The sequence below is a fragment of the Lissotriton vulgaris genome, chromosome 8 (assembly GCF_964263255.1).
Source record: "Lissotriton vulgaris chromosome 8, aLisVul1.2, whole genome shotgun sequence".
NCBI lineage: Eukaryota > Metazoa > Chordata > Amphibia > Caudata > Salamandridae > Lissotriton > Lissotriton vulgaris.
Window position 1 is genome coordinate 155502805 of NC_141696.1, and position 13833 is coordinate 155516637.

Below are 13833 nucleotides of genomic sequence, written 5' to 3' on the forward strand. Positions count from 1 at the left end.
TACCTTGCCTGCGACCTCTCTCTCTACACAAACAACTACTGCACAGGAAGTAGGAAGGCAGAAGGTGGGGCATATTATGCAAATGTATGCTGTCATTGTGCCTTGCAGATTCATGCAGGATTTCTAGATCCTTGCTGGATACAAGAGAGCAGACCTTGTTTCAGATCAACTGTCCCTAGCAGGGAAAGTCTGAGCACATGCAGTCTTTTGCTCTCTAGCCCCTGGCCTGGGACTTACCCTCACTGGCTGAGGCGTGAATTTCTGCATACCAAAGTTGCATAGATGGTACGTTTGTGGTCGGTTTGGGATGGGTGGGAGGTCAAAAGCATGGAAAAGTATGTCGCCTTCACTTCTAGTCTCCTCTTCTAGGCCTACCTGCCGTTCACTCACTCTGTCTTTGTTTCATTCTCTCCTTCCTCAACACCCCTTCTCACTCACTCGCTCTATCACTTGTGCTCTTTCCCCTTGCTCTGCATTTCATAGTGGAAACATCTCTTGAATGGAGCATTAGAAAATGAGGTTACATAAAATTAACAATCTACTTATTGGAAACCAAAAATATCACAAGACTGAATGTAACGAATTTCATTAATAAAAGGGACTTTTTAAGCACCCCCCAAAAAACACATAAAACAGCACGAGTGCTAGAAGAATATTATACGAGCTTGAAGACAGAATTGGGCAAATTAATTTGCAGTTGAAACTGAAGTTTGTTACTTATTCAGATATTATATGCACTGCCAATTTTTAGCTGAGATTCTAAAAGAACTCAGAGACAAAATGGACTTAAAGTTTTGTCAGAAGTGGGATTTGAGCCCACGCCTCCAGGAGAGACTGCGGCCTTAACGCAGCGCCTTAGACCACTCGGCCATCCTGACCACATGTTGCTTGATCATCTACAGAGAGGGAAAGATATTGTGAAACAAAAAAAAGCACACATCTTAGGTCATGAGTGGCTAGAGCAAGAAAAAAACTCACTGCACTTATCCAAGTAGACAACCATATAAGCCCATGTGAGGCAAATGATCAGATTTTTTCTCTCTCAAGAAAAAAGTAGAGTAAACACAATTGTCAGAAGTGGGATTTGAACCCACGCCTCCAGAAGAGACTGCGACCTGAACGCAGCGCCTTAGACCACTCGGCCATCCTGACTTGCATTTGTGGAACCTTCCACAGGCCAGACAGCCATGCAAGTGGGGTACCGAAAAGGCATGCCCTCAATTTATTTATCCTATTATAAGTACTTCCAACAGATCTTTGAACAATCCATAGAGAGCAGTACCTATGAAGAACTCTTTAGACCTTTAAGGCGTACAAAGAGAAAGTGCTATTAACCAGCCACTTGAACGGCCCAAAGCTGCTTTGAAATTGAGTCAACAGCCACCTCTTGGCTAGCTAAAGCAAATTCAACAAGGAATTTCAATGTCACAACATAGGGTGGAATACGCAAATCTAAGCAGCCCCTGATCACAGCCCTGAGGAAATTGCCGTAAGTGTGCTGGAGTCCAACTGTCTACCAGATGCTAGGCATTCTTCCATATTTGCATGGCCTGTCTGGCCAGGGCATACAAGAGCATGACTCTTCCAGATGAGCTCTTACATGGGTCCTATGCTCATATAGTAAGGACTGCACTTTGTCAGCAAGACTTTATACAACCGAAATATATGAGAAACCCCAGCTCTCTTGACTAGATGAGGACGGAATCACATCCCAGGTGAAGACCAACAGATGCAACTTCCATCAGATGTTAACCTGAAAAAGGAGATTACATCTCCAAAAGTCATTTCAGAAGTGGGATTTGAACCCACGCCTCCAGAGGAGACTGCGGCCTTAACACAGCGCCTTAGACCACTCGGCCATCCTGACAGTGCAGAGTCTTAAGAAATGTATAAAAGTCACTCAGAAATTTCTGCCTCCATGCAAGCCTGAAATAATTTAAACCTTCAAACACAAGGTGCAACTTTATGCACAGGACAATAAACACAGAAGATCACATGTGAAAGCATTTCATTTCACAGGTGTACAATTTTTATGCTTTTAGAATACCTCATACCTCTCACCAGCTATTTAGGGTCCTGTATCCTACTCACAAAATTACCTTGCATGCGACCTCTCTCTCTACACAAACAACTACTGCACAGGAAGTAGGAAGGCAGAAGGTGGGGCATATTATGCAAATGTATGCTGTCATTGTGCCTTGCAGATTCATGCAGGATTTCTAGATCCTTGCTGGATACAAGAGAGCAGACCTTGTTTCAGATCAACTGTCCCTAGCAGGGAACGTCTGAGCACATGCAGTCTTTTGCTCTCTAGCCCCTGGCCTGGGACTTACCCTCACTGGCTGAGGCGTGAATTTCTGCATACCAACGTTGCATAGATGGTACGTATGTGGTCGGTTTGGGATGGGTGGGAGGTCAAAAGCAGGGAAAAGTATGTCGCCTTCACTTCTAGTCTCCTCTTCTAGGCCTACCTGCCGTTCACTCACTCTGTCTTTGTTTCATTCTCTCCTTCCTCAACACCCCTTCTCACTCACTCGCTCTATCACTTGTGCTCTTTCCCCTTGCTCTGCATTTCATAGTGGAAACATCTCTTGAATGGAGCATTAGAAAATGAGGTTACATAAAATTAACAATCTACTTATTGGAAACCAAAAATATCACAAGTCTGAATGTAACCCATTTCATTAATAAAAGGGACTTTTTAAGCACCCCCCAAAAAACACATAAAACACCACGAGTGCTAGAAGAATATTATACGAGCTTGAAGACAGAATTGGGCAAATTAATTTGCAGTTGAAACTGAAGTTTGTTACTTATTCAGATATTATATGCACTGCCAATTTTTAGCTGAGATTCTAAAAGAACTCAGAGACAAAATGGACTTAAAGGTTTGTCAGAAGTGGGATTCGAACCCACGCCTCCAGGAGAGACTGCGGCCTTAACGCAGCGCCTTAGACCACTCGGCCATCCTGACCACATTTGCTTGATCATCTACAGAGAGGGAAAGATATTGTGAACCAAAAAAAGCACACATCTTAGGTCATGAGTGGCTAGAGCAAGAAAAAAACTCACTGCACTTTTCCAAGCAGACAACCATATAAGCCCATGTGAGGGAAATGATCTGATTTTTTCTCTCTCAAGAAAAAAGTAGAGTAAACACACAATTGTCAGAAGTGGGATTTGAACCCACGCCTCCAGAAGAGACTGCGACCTGAACGCAGCGCCTTAGACCACTCGGCCATCCTGACTTGCATTTGTGGAACCTTCCACAGGCCAGACAGCCATGAAAGTGGGGTACCGAAAAGGCATGCCCTCAGTTTATTTATCCTATTATAAGTACTTCCAACAGATCTTTGAACAATCCATAGAGAGCAGTACCTATGAAGAACTCTTTAGACCTTTAAGGCGTACAAAGAGAAAGTGCTATTAACCAGCCACTTGAAAGGCCCAAAGCTGCTTTGAAATTGAGTCAACAGCCACCTCTTGGCTAGCTAAAGCAAATTCAACAAGGAATTTCAATGTCACAACATAGGGTGGAATACGCAAATCTAAGCAGCCCCTGATCACAGCCCTGAGGAAATTGCCGTAAGTGTGCTGGAGTCCAACTGTCTACTAGATGCTAGGCATTCTTCCATATTTGCATGGCCTGTCTGGCCAGGGCATACAAGAGCATGACTCTTCCAGATGAGCTCTTACATGGGTCCTATGCTCATATAGTAAGGACTGCACTTTGTCAGCAAGACTTTATACAACCGAAATATATGAGAAACCCCAGCTCTCTTGACTAGATGAGGACGGAATCACATCCCAGGTAAAGACCAACAGATGCAACTTCCATCAGATGTTAACCTGAAAAAGGAGATTACATCTCCAAAAGTCATGTCAGAAGTGGGATTTGAACCCACGCCTCCAGAGGAAACTGCGGCCTAAACACAGCTCCTTAGACCACTCAGCCATCCTGACAGTGCAGATTCTTAAGAAATGTATAAAAGTCACTCAGAAATTTCTGCCTCCATGCAAGCCTGAAATAATTTAAACCTTCAAACACAAGGTGCAACTTTATGCACAGGTCAATAAACACAGAAGATCACATTTGAAAGCATTTCATTTCACAGGTGTACAATTTTTATGCTTTTAGAATACCTCATACCTCTCACCAGCTATTTAGGGTCCTGTATCCTACTCACAAAATTACCTTGCCTGCGACCTCTCTCTCTACACAAACAACTACTGCACAGGAAGTAGGAAGGCAGAAGGTGGGGCATGTTATTCAAATGTATGCTGTCATTGTGCCTTGCAGATTCATGCAGGATTTCTAGATCCTTGCTGGATACAAGAGTGCAGACATTGTTTCAGATCAACTGTCCCTAGCAGGGAACGTCTGAGCACATGCAGTCTTTTGCTCTCTAGCCCCTGGCCTGACACTCCCACTCACTGGCTGAGGCGTGAATTTCTGCATACCAACGTTGCATAGATGGTACGTTTGTGGTCGATTTGGGATGGGTGGGAGGTCAAAAGCAGGGAAAAGTATGTCGCCTTCACTTCTAGTCTCCTCTTCTAGGCCTACCTGCTGTTCACTCACTCTGTCTTTGTTTCATTCTCTCCTTCCTCAACACCCCTTCTCACTCACTCGCTCTATCACTTGTGCTCTTTCCCCTTGCTCTGCATTTCATAGTGGAAACATCTCTTGAATGGAGCATTAGAAAATGAGGTTACATAAAATTAACAATCTACTTATTGGAAACCAAAAATATCACAAGACTGAATGTAACCCATTTCATTAATAAAAGGGACTTTTTAAGCACCCCCCAAAAAACACATAAAACACCACGAGTGCTAGAAGAATATTATACGAGCTTGAAGACAGAATTGGGCAAATTAATTTGCAGTTGAAACTGAAGTTTGTTACTTATTCAGATATTATATGCACTGCCAATTTTTAGCTGAGATTCTAAACGAACTCAGAGACAAAATGGACTTAAAGTTTTGTCAGACGTGGGATTCGAACCCACACCTCCAGGAGAGACTGCGGCCTTAACGCAGTGCTTTAGACCACTCGGCCATCCTGACCACATGTTGCTTGATCATCTACAGAGAGGGAAAGATATTGTGAACCAAAAAAAGCACACATCTTAGGTCATGAGTGGCGAGAGCAAGAAAAAAACTCACTGCACTTTTCCAAGTAGACAACCATATAAGCCATTGTGAGGGAAATGATCTGATTTTTTCTCTCTCAAGAAAAAAGTAGAGTAAACACACAATTGTCAGAAGTGGGATTTGAACCCACGCCTCCAGAAGAGACTGCGACCTGAACACAGCGCCTTAGACCACTCGGCAATCCTGACTTGCATTTGTAAAACCTTCCACAGGCCAGACAGCCATGCAAGTGGGGTACCGAAAAGGCATGCCCTCAATTTATTTATCCTATTATAAGTACTTCCAACAGATCTTTGAACAATCCATAGAGAGCAGTACCTATGAAGAACTCTTTAGACCTTTAAGGCGTACAAAGAGAAAGAGCTATTAACCAGCCACTTGAACGGCCCAAAGCTGCTTTGAAATTGAGTCAACAGCCACCTCTTGGCTAGCTAAAGCAAATTCAACAAGGAATTTCAATGTCACAACATAGGGTGGAATACGCAAATCTAAGCAGCCCCTGATCACAGCCCTGAGGAAATTGCCGTAAGTGTGCTGGAGTCCAACTGTCTACCAGATGCTAGGCATTCTTCCATATTTGCATGGCCTGTCTGGCCAGGGCATACAAGAGCATGACTCTTCCAGATGAGCTCTTACATGGGTCCTATGCTCATATAGTAAGGACTGCACTTTGTCAGCAAGACTTTATACAACCGAAATATATGAGAAACCCCAGCTCTCTTGACTAGATGAGGACGGAATCACATCCCAGGTGAAGACCAACAGATGCAACTTCCATCAGATGTTAACCTGAAAAAGGAGATTACATCTCCAAAAGTCATGTCAGAAGTGGGATTCGAACCCACGCCTCCAGAGGAGACTGCGGCCTAAACACAGCGCCTTAGACCACTCGGCCATCCTGACAGAGCAGAGTCTTAAGAAATGTATAAAAGTCACTCAGAAATTTCTGCCTCCATGCAAGCCTGAAATAATTTAAACCTTCAAACACAAGGTGCAACTTTATGCACAGGACAATAAACACAGAAGATCACATGTGAAAGCATTTCATTTCACAGGTGTACAATTTTTATGCTTTTAGAATACCTCATACCTCTCACCAGCTTTTTAGGGTCCTGTATCCGACTCACAAAATTACCTTGCCTGCGACCTCTCTCTCTACACAAACAACTACTGCACAGGAAGTAGGAAGGCCGAAGGTGGGGCATATTATGCAAATGTGTGCTGTCATTGTGCCTTGCAGATTCATGCAGGATTTCTAGATCCTTGCTGGATACAAGAGTGCAGACCTTGTTTCAGATCAACTGTCCCTAGCAGGGAATGTCTGAGCACATGCAGTCTTTTGCTCTCTAGCCCCTGGCCTGGGACTCACCCTCACTGGCTGAGGCGTGAATTTCTGCATACCAACGTTGCATAGATGGTACGTTTGTGGTCGGTTTGGGATGGGTGGGAGGTCAAAAGCAGGGAAAAGTATGTCGCCTTCACTTCTAGTCTCCTCTTCTAGGCCTACCTGCCGTTCGCTCACTCTGTCTTTGTTTCATTTTCTCCATCCTCAACACCCCTTCTCACTCACTCGCTCTATCACTTGTGCTCTTTCCCCTTGCTCTGCATTTAATAGTGGAAACATCTCTTGAATGGAGCATTAGAAAATGAGGTTACATAAAATTAACAATCTACTTATTGGAAACCAAAAATATCACAAGACTGAATGTAACCCATTTCATTAATAAAAGGGACTTTTTAAGCACCCCCCAAAAAACACATAAAACAGCACGAGTGCTAGAAGAATATTATACGAGCTTGAAGACAGAATTGGGCAAATTAATTTGCAGTTGAAACTGAAGTTTGTTACTTATTCAGATATTATATGCACTGCCAATTTTTAGCTGAGATTCTAAAAGAACTCAGAGACAAAATGGACTTAAAGTTTAGTCAGAAGTGGGATTCGAACCCACGTCTCCAGGATAGACTGCGACCTTAACGCAGCGCCTTAGACCATTCGGCCATCCTGACCACAGGTTGCTTGATCATCTACAGAGAGGGAAAGATATTGTGAACCAAAAAAAGCACACATCTTAGGTCATGAGTGGCTAGAGCAAGAAAAAAACTCACTGCACTTTTCCAAGTAGACAACCATATAAGCCCATGTGAAGGAAATGATCTGATTTTTTCTCTCTCAAGAAAAAAGTAGAGTAAACACACAATTGTCAGAAGTGGGATTTGAACCCACGCCTCCAGAAGAGACTGCGACCTGAACGCAGCGCCTTAGACCACTCGGCCATCCTGAGTTGCTTTTATAGAACCTTCCACAGGCCAGACAGCCATGCAAGTGGTGTACCGAAAAAGCATGCCCTCAATTTATTTATCCTATTATAAGTACTTCCAACAGATCTTTGAACAATCCATAGAGAGCAGTACCTATGAAGAACTCTTTATGCCTTTAAGGCGTACAAAGAGAAAGTGCTATTAACCAGCCACTTGAACGGCCCAAAGCTGCTTTGAAATTAAGTCAACAGCCACCTCTTGGCTAGCTAAAGCAAATTCAACAAGGAATTTCAATGTCACAACATAGGGTGGAATACGCAAATCTAAGCAGCCCCTGATCACAGCCCTGAGGAAATTGCCGTAAGTGTGCTGGAGTCCAACTGTCTACCAGATGCTAGGCATTCTTCCATATTTGCATGGCCTGTCTGGCCAGGGCATACAAGAGCATGACTCTTCCAGATGAGCTCTTACATGGGTCCTATGCTCATATAGCAAGGACTGCACTTTGTCAGCAAGACTTTATACAACCGAAATATATGAGAAACCCCAGCTCTCTTGACTAGATGAGGACGGAATCACATCCCAGGTGAAGACCAACAGATGCAACTTCCATCAGATGTTAACCTGAAAAAGGAGATTACATCTCCAAAAGTCATGTCAGAAGTGGGATTCGAACCCACGCCTCCAGAGGAGACTGCGGCCTAAACACAGCACCTTAGACCACTCGGCCATCCTGACAGAGCAGAGTCTTAAGAAATGTATAAAAGTCACTCAGAAATTTCTGCCTCCATGCAAGCCTGAAATAATTTAAACCTTCAAACACAAGGTGCAACTTTATGCACAGGACAATAAACACAGAAGATCACATGTGAAAGCATTTCATTTCACAGGTGTACAATTTTTATGCTTTTAGAATACCTCATACCTCTCACCAGCTTTTTAGGGTCCTGTATCCGACTCACAAAATTACCTTGCCTGCGACCTCTCTCTCTACACAAACAACTACTGCACAGGAAGTAGGAAGGCAGAAGGTGGGGCATATTATGCAAATGTGTGCTGTCATTGTGCCTTGCAGATTCATGCAGGATTTCTAGATCCTTGCTGGATACAAGAGTGCAGACCTTGTTTCAGATCAACTGTCCCTAGCAGGGAATGTCTGAGCACATGCAGTCTTTTGCTCTCTAGCCCCTGGCCTGGGACTCACCCTCACTGGCTGAGGCGTGAATTTCTGCATACCAACGTTGCATAGATGGTACGTTTGTGGTCGGTTTGGGATGGGTGGGAGGTCAAAAGCAGGGAAAAGTATGTCGCCTTCACTTCTAGTCTCCTCTTCTAGGCCTACCTGCCGTTTGCTCACTCTGTCTTTGTTTCATTCTCTCCATCCTCAACACCCCTTCTCACTCACTCACTCTATCACTTGTGCTCTTTCCCCTTGCTCTGCATTTCATAGTGGAAACATCTCTTGAATGGAGCATTAGAAAATGATGTTACATAAAATTAACAATCTACTTATTGGAAACCAAAAATATCACAAGACTGAATGTAACCCATTTCATTAATAAAAGGGACTTTTTAAGCACCCCCCAAAAAACACATAAAACACCACGAGTGCTAGAAGAATATTATACGAGCTTGAAGACAGAATTGGGCAAATTAATTTGCAGTTGAAACTGAAGTTTGTTACTTATTCAGATATTATATGCACTGCCAATTTTTTGCTGAGATTCTAAAAGAACTCAGAGACAAAATGGACTTAAAGTTTTGTCAGACGTGGGATTCGAACCCACGCCTCCAGGAGAGACTGCGGCCTTAACGCAGCGCCTTAGACCACTCGGCCATCCTGACCACATTTGCTTGATTATCTACAGAGAGGGAAAGAAATTGTGAACCAAAAAAAGCACACATCTTAGGTCATGAGTGGCTAGAGCAAGAAAAAAACTCACTGCACTTTTCCAAGCAGACAACCATAGAAGCCCATGTGAGGGAAATGATCTGATTATTTCTCTCTCAAGAAAAAAGTAGAGTAAACACACAATTGTCAGAAGTGGGATTTGAACCCACACCTCCAGAAGAGACTGCGACCTGAACGCCGCGCCTTAGACCACTCGGCCATCCTGACTTGCATTTGTGGAACCTTCCACAGGCCAGACAGCCATGCAAGTGGGGTACCGAAAAGGGATGCCCTCAGTTTATTTATCCTATTATAAGTACTTCCAACAGATCTTTGAACAATCCATAGAGAGCAGTACCTATGAAGAACTCTTTAGACCTTTAAGGCGTACAAAGAGAAAGTGCTATTAACCAGCCACTTGAAAGGCCCAAAGCTGCTTTGAAATTGAGTCAACAGCCACCTCTTGGCTAGCTAAAGCAAATTCAACAAGGAATTTCAATGTCACAACATAGGGTGGAATACGCAAATCTAAGCAGCCCCTGATCACAGCCCTGAGGAAATTGCCGTAAGTGTGCTGGAGTCCAACTGTCTACTAGATGCTAGGCATTCTTCCATATTTGCATGGCCTGTCTGGCCAGGGCATACAAGAGCATGACTCTTCCAGATGAGCTCTTACATGGGTCCTATGCTCATATAGTAAGGACTGCACTTTGTCAGCAAGACTTTATACAACCGAAATATATGAGAAACCCCAGCTCTCTTGATTAGATGAGGACGGAATCACATCCCAGGTGAAGACCAACAGATGCAACTTCCATCAGATGTTAACCTGAAAAAGGAGATTACATCTCCAAAAGTCATGTCAGAAGTGGGATTTGAACCCACGCCTCCAGAGGAGACTGCGGCCTAAACACAGCTCCTTAGACCACTCGGCCATCCTGACAGTGCAGAGTCTTAAGAAATGTATAAAAGTCACTCAGAAATTTCTGCCTCCATGCAAGCCTGAAATAATTTAAACCTTCAAACACAAGGTGCAACTTTATGCACAGGTCAATAAACACAGAAGATCACATGTGAAAGCATTTCATTTCACAGGTGTACAATTTTTATGCTTTTAGAATACCTCATACCTCTCACCAGCTATTTAGGGTCCTGTATCCTACTCACAAAATTACCTTGCCTGTGACCTCTCTCTCTACACAAACAACTACTGCACAGGAAGTAGGAAGGCAGAAGGTGGGGCATGTTATTCAAATGTATGCTGTCATTGTGCCTTGCAGATTCATGCAGGATTTCTAGATCCTTGCTGGATACAAGAGTGCAGACCTTGTTTCAGATCAACTGTCCCTAGCAGGGAACGTCTGAGCACATGCAGTCTTTTGCTCTCTAGCCCCTGGCCTGGGACTCCCACTCACTGGCTGAGGCGTGAATTTCTGCATACCAACGTTGCATAGATGGTACGTTTGTGGTCGATTTGGGATGGGTGGGAGGTCAAAAGCAGGGAAAAGTATGTCGCCTTCACTTCTAGTCTCCTCTTCTAGGCCTACCTGCCGTTCACTCACTCTGTCTTTGTTTCATTCTCTCCTTCCTCAACACCCCTTCTCACTCACTCGCTCTATCACTTGTGCTCTTTCCCCTTGCTCTGCATTTCATAGTGGAAACATCTCTTGAATGGAGCATTAGAAAATGAGGTTACATAAAATTAACAATCTACTTATTGGAAACCAAAAATATCACAAGACTGAATGGAACCCATTTCATTAATAAAAGGGACTTTTTAAGCACCCCCCAAAAAACACATAAAACACCACGAGTGCTAGAAGAATATTACACGAGCTTGAAGACAGAATTGGGCAAATTAATTTGCAGTTTAAACTGAAGTTTGTTACTTATTCAGATATTTTATGCACTGCCAATTTTTAGCTGAGATTCTAAAAGAACTCAGAGACAAAATGGACTTAAAGTTTTGTCAGAAGTGGGATTCGACCCACGCCTCCAGGAGAGACTGCGGCCTTAACGCAGCGCCTTAGACCACTCGGCCATCCTGACCACATGTTGCTTGATCATCTACAGAGAGGGAAAGATATTGTGAACCAAGAAAAGCACACATCTTAGGTCGTGAGTGGCTAGAGCAAGAAAAAAACTCACTGCACTTTTCCAAGTAGACAACCATATAAGCCCATGTGAGGGAAATGATCTATTTTTTTCTCTCTCAAGAAAAAAGTAGAGTAAACACACAATTGTCAGAAGTGGGATTTGAACCCACGCCTCCAGAAGAGACTGCGACCTGAACGCAGCGCCTTAGACCACTCGGCCATCCTGACTTGAATTTGTGGAACCTTCCACAGGCCAGACAGCCATGCAAGTGGGGTACCGAAAAGGCATGCCCTCAATTTATTTATCCTATTATAAGTACTTCCAACAGATCTTTGAACAATCCCTAGAGAACAGTACCTATGAAGAACTCTTTAGACCTTTAAGGCGTACAAAGAGAAAGTGCTATTAACCAGCCACTTGAACGGCCCAAAGCTGCTTTGAAATTGAGTCAAAAGCCACCTCTTGGCTAGCTAAAGCAAATTCAACAAGGAATTTCAATGTCACAACATAGGGTGGAATACGCAAATCTAAGCAGCCCCTGATCACAGCCCTGAGGAAATTGCCGTAAGTGTGCTGGAGTCCAACTGTCTACCAGATGCTAGGCATTCTTCCATATTTGCATTGCCTGTCTGGCCAGGGCATACAAGAGCATGACTCTTCCAGATGAGCTCTTACATGGGTACTATGCTCATATAGTAAGGACTGCACTTTGTCAGCAAGACTTTATACAACCGAAATATATGAGAAACCCCAGCTCTCTTGACTAGATGAGGACGGAATCACATCCCAGGTGAAGACCAACAGATGCAACTTCCATCAGATGTTAACCTGAAAAAGGAGATTACATCTCCAAAAGTCATGTCAGAAGTGGGATTCGAACCCACGCCTCCAGAGGAGACTGCGGCCTAAACACAGCGCCTTAGACCACTCGGCCATCCTGACAGTGCAAAGTCTTAAGAAATGTATAAAAGTCACTCAGAAATTTCTGCCTCCATGCAAGCCTGAAATAATTTAAACCTTCAAACACAAGGTGCAACTTTATGCACAGGACAATAAACACAGAAGATCACATGTGAAAGCATTTCATTTCACAGGTGTACAATTTTTATGCTTTTAGAATACCTCATACCTCTCACCAGCTATTTAGGGTCCTGTATCCTACTCACAAAATTACCTTGAATGCGACCTCTCTCTCTACACAAACAACTACTGCACAGGAAGTAGGAAGGCAGAAGGTGGGGCATATTATGCAAATGTATGCTGTCATTGTGCCTTGCCGATTCATGCAGGATTTCTAGATCCTTGCTGGATACAAGAGAGCAGACCTTGTTTCAGATCAACTGTCCCTAGCAGGGAACGTCTGAGCACATGCAGTCTTTAGCTCTCTAGCCCCTGGCCTGGGACTTACCCTCACTGGCTGAGGCGTGAATTTCTGCATACCAACGTTGCATAGATGGTACGTATGTGGTCGGTTTGGGATGGGTGGGAGGTCAAAAGCAGGGAAAAATATGTCGCCTTCACTTCTAGTCTCCTCTTCTAGGCCTACCTGCCGTTCACTCACTCTGTCTTTGTTTCATTCTCTCCTTCCTCAACACCCCTTCTCACTCACTCGCTCTATCACTTGTGCTCTTTCCCCTTGCTCTGCATTTCATAGTGGAAACATCTCTTGAATGGAGCATTAGAAAATGAGGTTACATAAAATTAACAATCTACTTATTGGAAACCAAAAATATCACAAGTCTGAATGTAACCCATTTCATTAATAAAAGGGACTTTTTAAGCACCCCCCAAAAAACACATAAAACACCACGAGTGCTAGAAGAATATTATACGAGCTTGAAGACAGAATTGGGCAAATTAATTTGCAGTTGAAACTGAAGTTTGTTACTTATTCAGATATTATATGCACTGCCAATTTTTAGCTGAGATTCTAAAAGAACTCAGAGACAAAATGGACTTAAAGGTTTTTCAGAAGTGGGATTCGAACCCACGCCTCCAGGAGAGACTGCGGACTTAACGCAGCGCCTTAGACCACTCGGCCATCCTGACCACACGTTGATTGATCATCTACAGAGAGGGAAAGATATTGTGAACCAAAAAAATCACACATCTTAAGTCATGAGTGGCTAGAGCAAGAAAAAAACTCACTGCACTTTTCCAAGTAGACAACCATATAAGCCCATGTGAGGGAAATGATCTGATTTTTTCTCTCCCAAGAAAAAAGTAGAGTAAACACACAATTGTCAGAAGTGGGATTTGAACCCACGCCTCCAGAAGAGACTGCGACCTGAACGCAGCGCCTTAGACCGCTCGGCCATCCTGACTTGCACTTATAGAATCTTCCACAGGCCAGACAGCCATGCAAGTGGGGTACCGAAAAAGCATGCCCTCAATTTATTTATCCTATTATAAGTACTTCCAACAGA

At 43.5% G+C, this 13833-nt stretch overlaps 10 non-coding genes across 10 annotated transcripts; all 10 read right to left on the minus strand.

Annotated features, from left to right (window-relative positions):
* Positions 1–1069: 1069 nt before the first annotated feature.
* On the minus strand, positions 1070–1152 carry TRNAL-CAG (transfer RNA leucine (anticodon CAG)). The gene has a single exon. It is a non-coding gene; the product is annotated as a tRNA-Leu (tRNA).
* A 632-nt stretch (positions 1153–1784) lies between these two features.
* On the minus strand, positions 1785–1867 carry TRNAL-AAG (transfer RNA leucine (anticodon AAG)). The gene has a single exon. It is a non-coding gene; the product is annotated as a tRNA-Leu (tRNA).
* Positions 1868–2891: 1024 nt separating this feature from the next.
* TRNAL-AAG (transfer RNA leucine (anticodon AAG)) lies at positions 2892–2974 on the minus strand. Its single transcript has one exon. It is a non-coding gene; the product is annotated as a tRNA-Leu (tRNA).
* A 191-nt stretch (positions 2975–3165) lies between these two features.
* TRNAL-CAG (transfer RNA leucine (anticodon CAG)) lies at positions 3166–3248 on the minus strand. The gene has a single exon. It is a non-coding gene; the product is annotated as a tRNA-Leu (tRNA).
* Positions 3249–5977: 2729 nt separating this feature from the next.
* On the minus strand, positions 5978–6060 carry TRNAL-UAG (transfer RNA leucine (anticodon UAG)). The gene has a single exon. It is a non-coding gene; the product is annotated as a tRNA-Leu (tRNA).
* A 2014-nt stretch (positions 6061–8074) lies between these two features.
* Positions 8075–8157, minus strand: TRNAL-UAG (transfer RNA leucine (anticodon UAG)). Its single transcript has one exon. It is a non-coding gene; the product is annotated as a tRNA-Leu (tRNA).
* Positions 8158–9181: 1024 nt separating this feature from the next.
* On the minus strand, positions 9182–9264 carry TRNAL-AAG (transfer RNA leucine (anticodon AAG)). Its single transcript has one exon. It is a non-coding gene; the product is annotated as a tRNA-Leu (tRNA).
* A 2287-nt stretch (positions 9265–11551) lies between these two features.
* Positions 11552–11634, minus strand: TRNAL-CAG (transfer RNA leucine (anticodon CAG)). The gene has a single exon. It is a non-coding gene; the product is annotated as a tRNA-Leu (tRNA).
* A 632-nt stretch (positions 11635–12266) lies between these two features.
* Positions 12267–12349, minus strand: TRNAL-UAG (transfer RNA leucine (anticodon UAG)). Its single transcript has one exon. It is a non-coding gene; the product is annotated as a tRNA-Leu (tRNA).
* A 1299-nt stretch (positions 12350–13648) lies between these two features.
* TRNAL-CAG (transfer RNA leucine (anticodon CAG)) lies at positions 13649–13731 on the minus strand. Its single transcript has one exon. It is a non-coding gene; the product is annotated as a tRNA-Leu (tRNA).
* Positions 13732–13833: the final 102 nt, after the last annotated feature.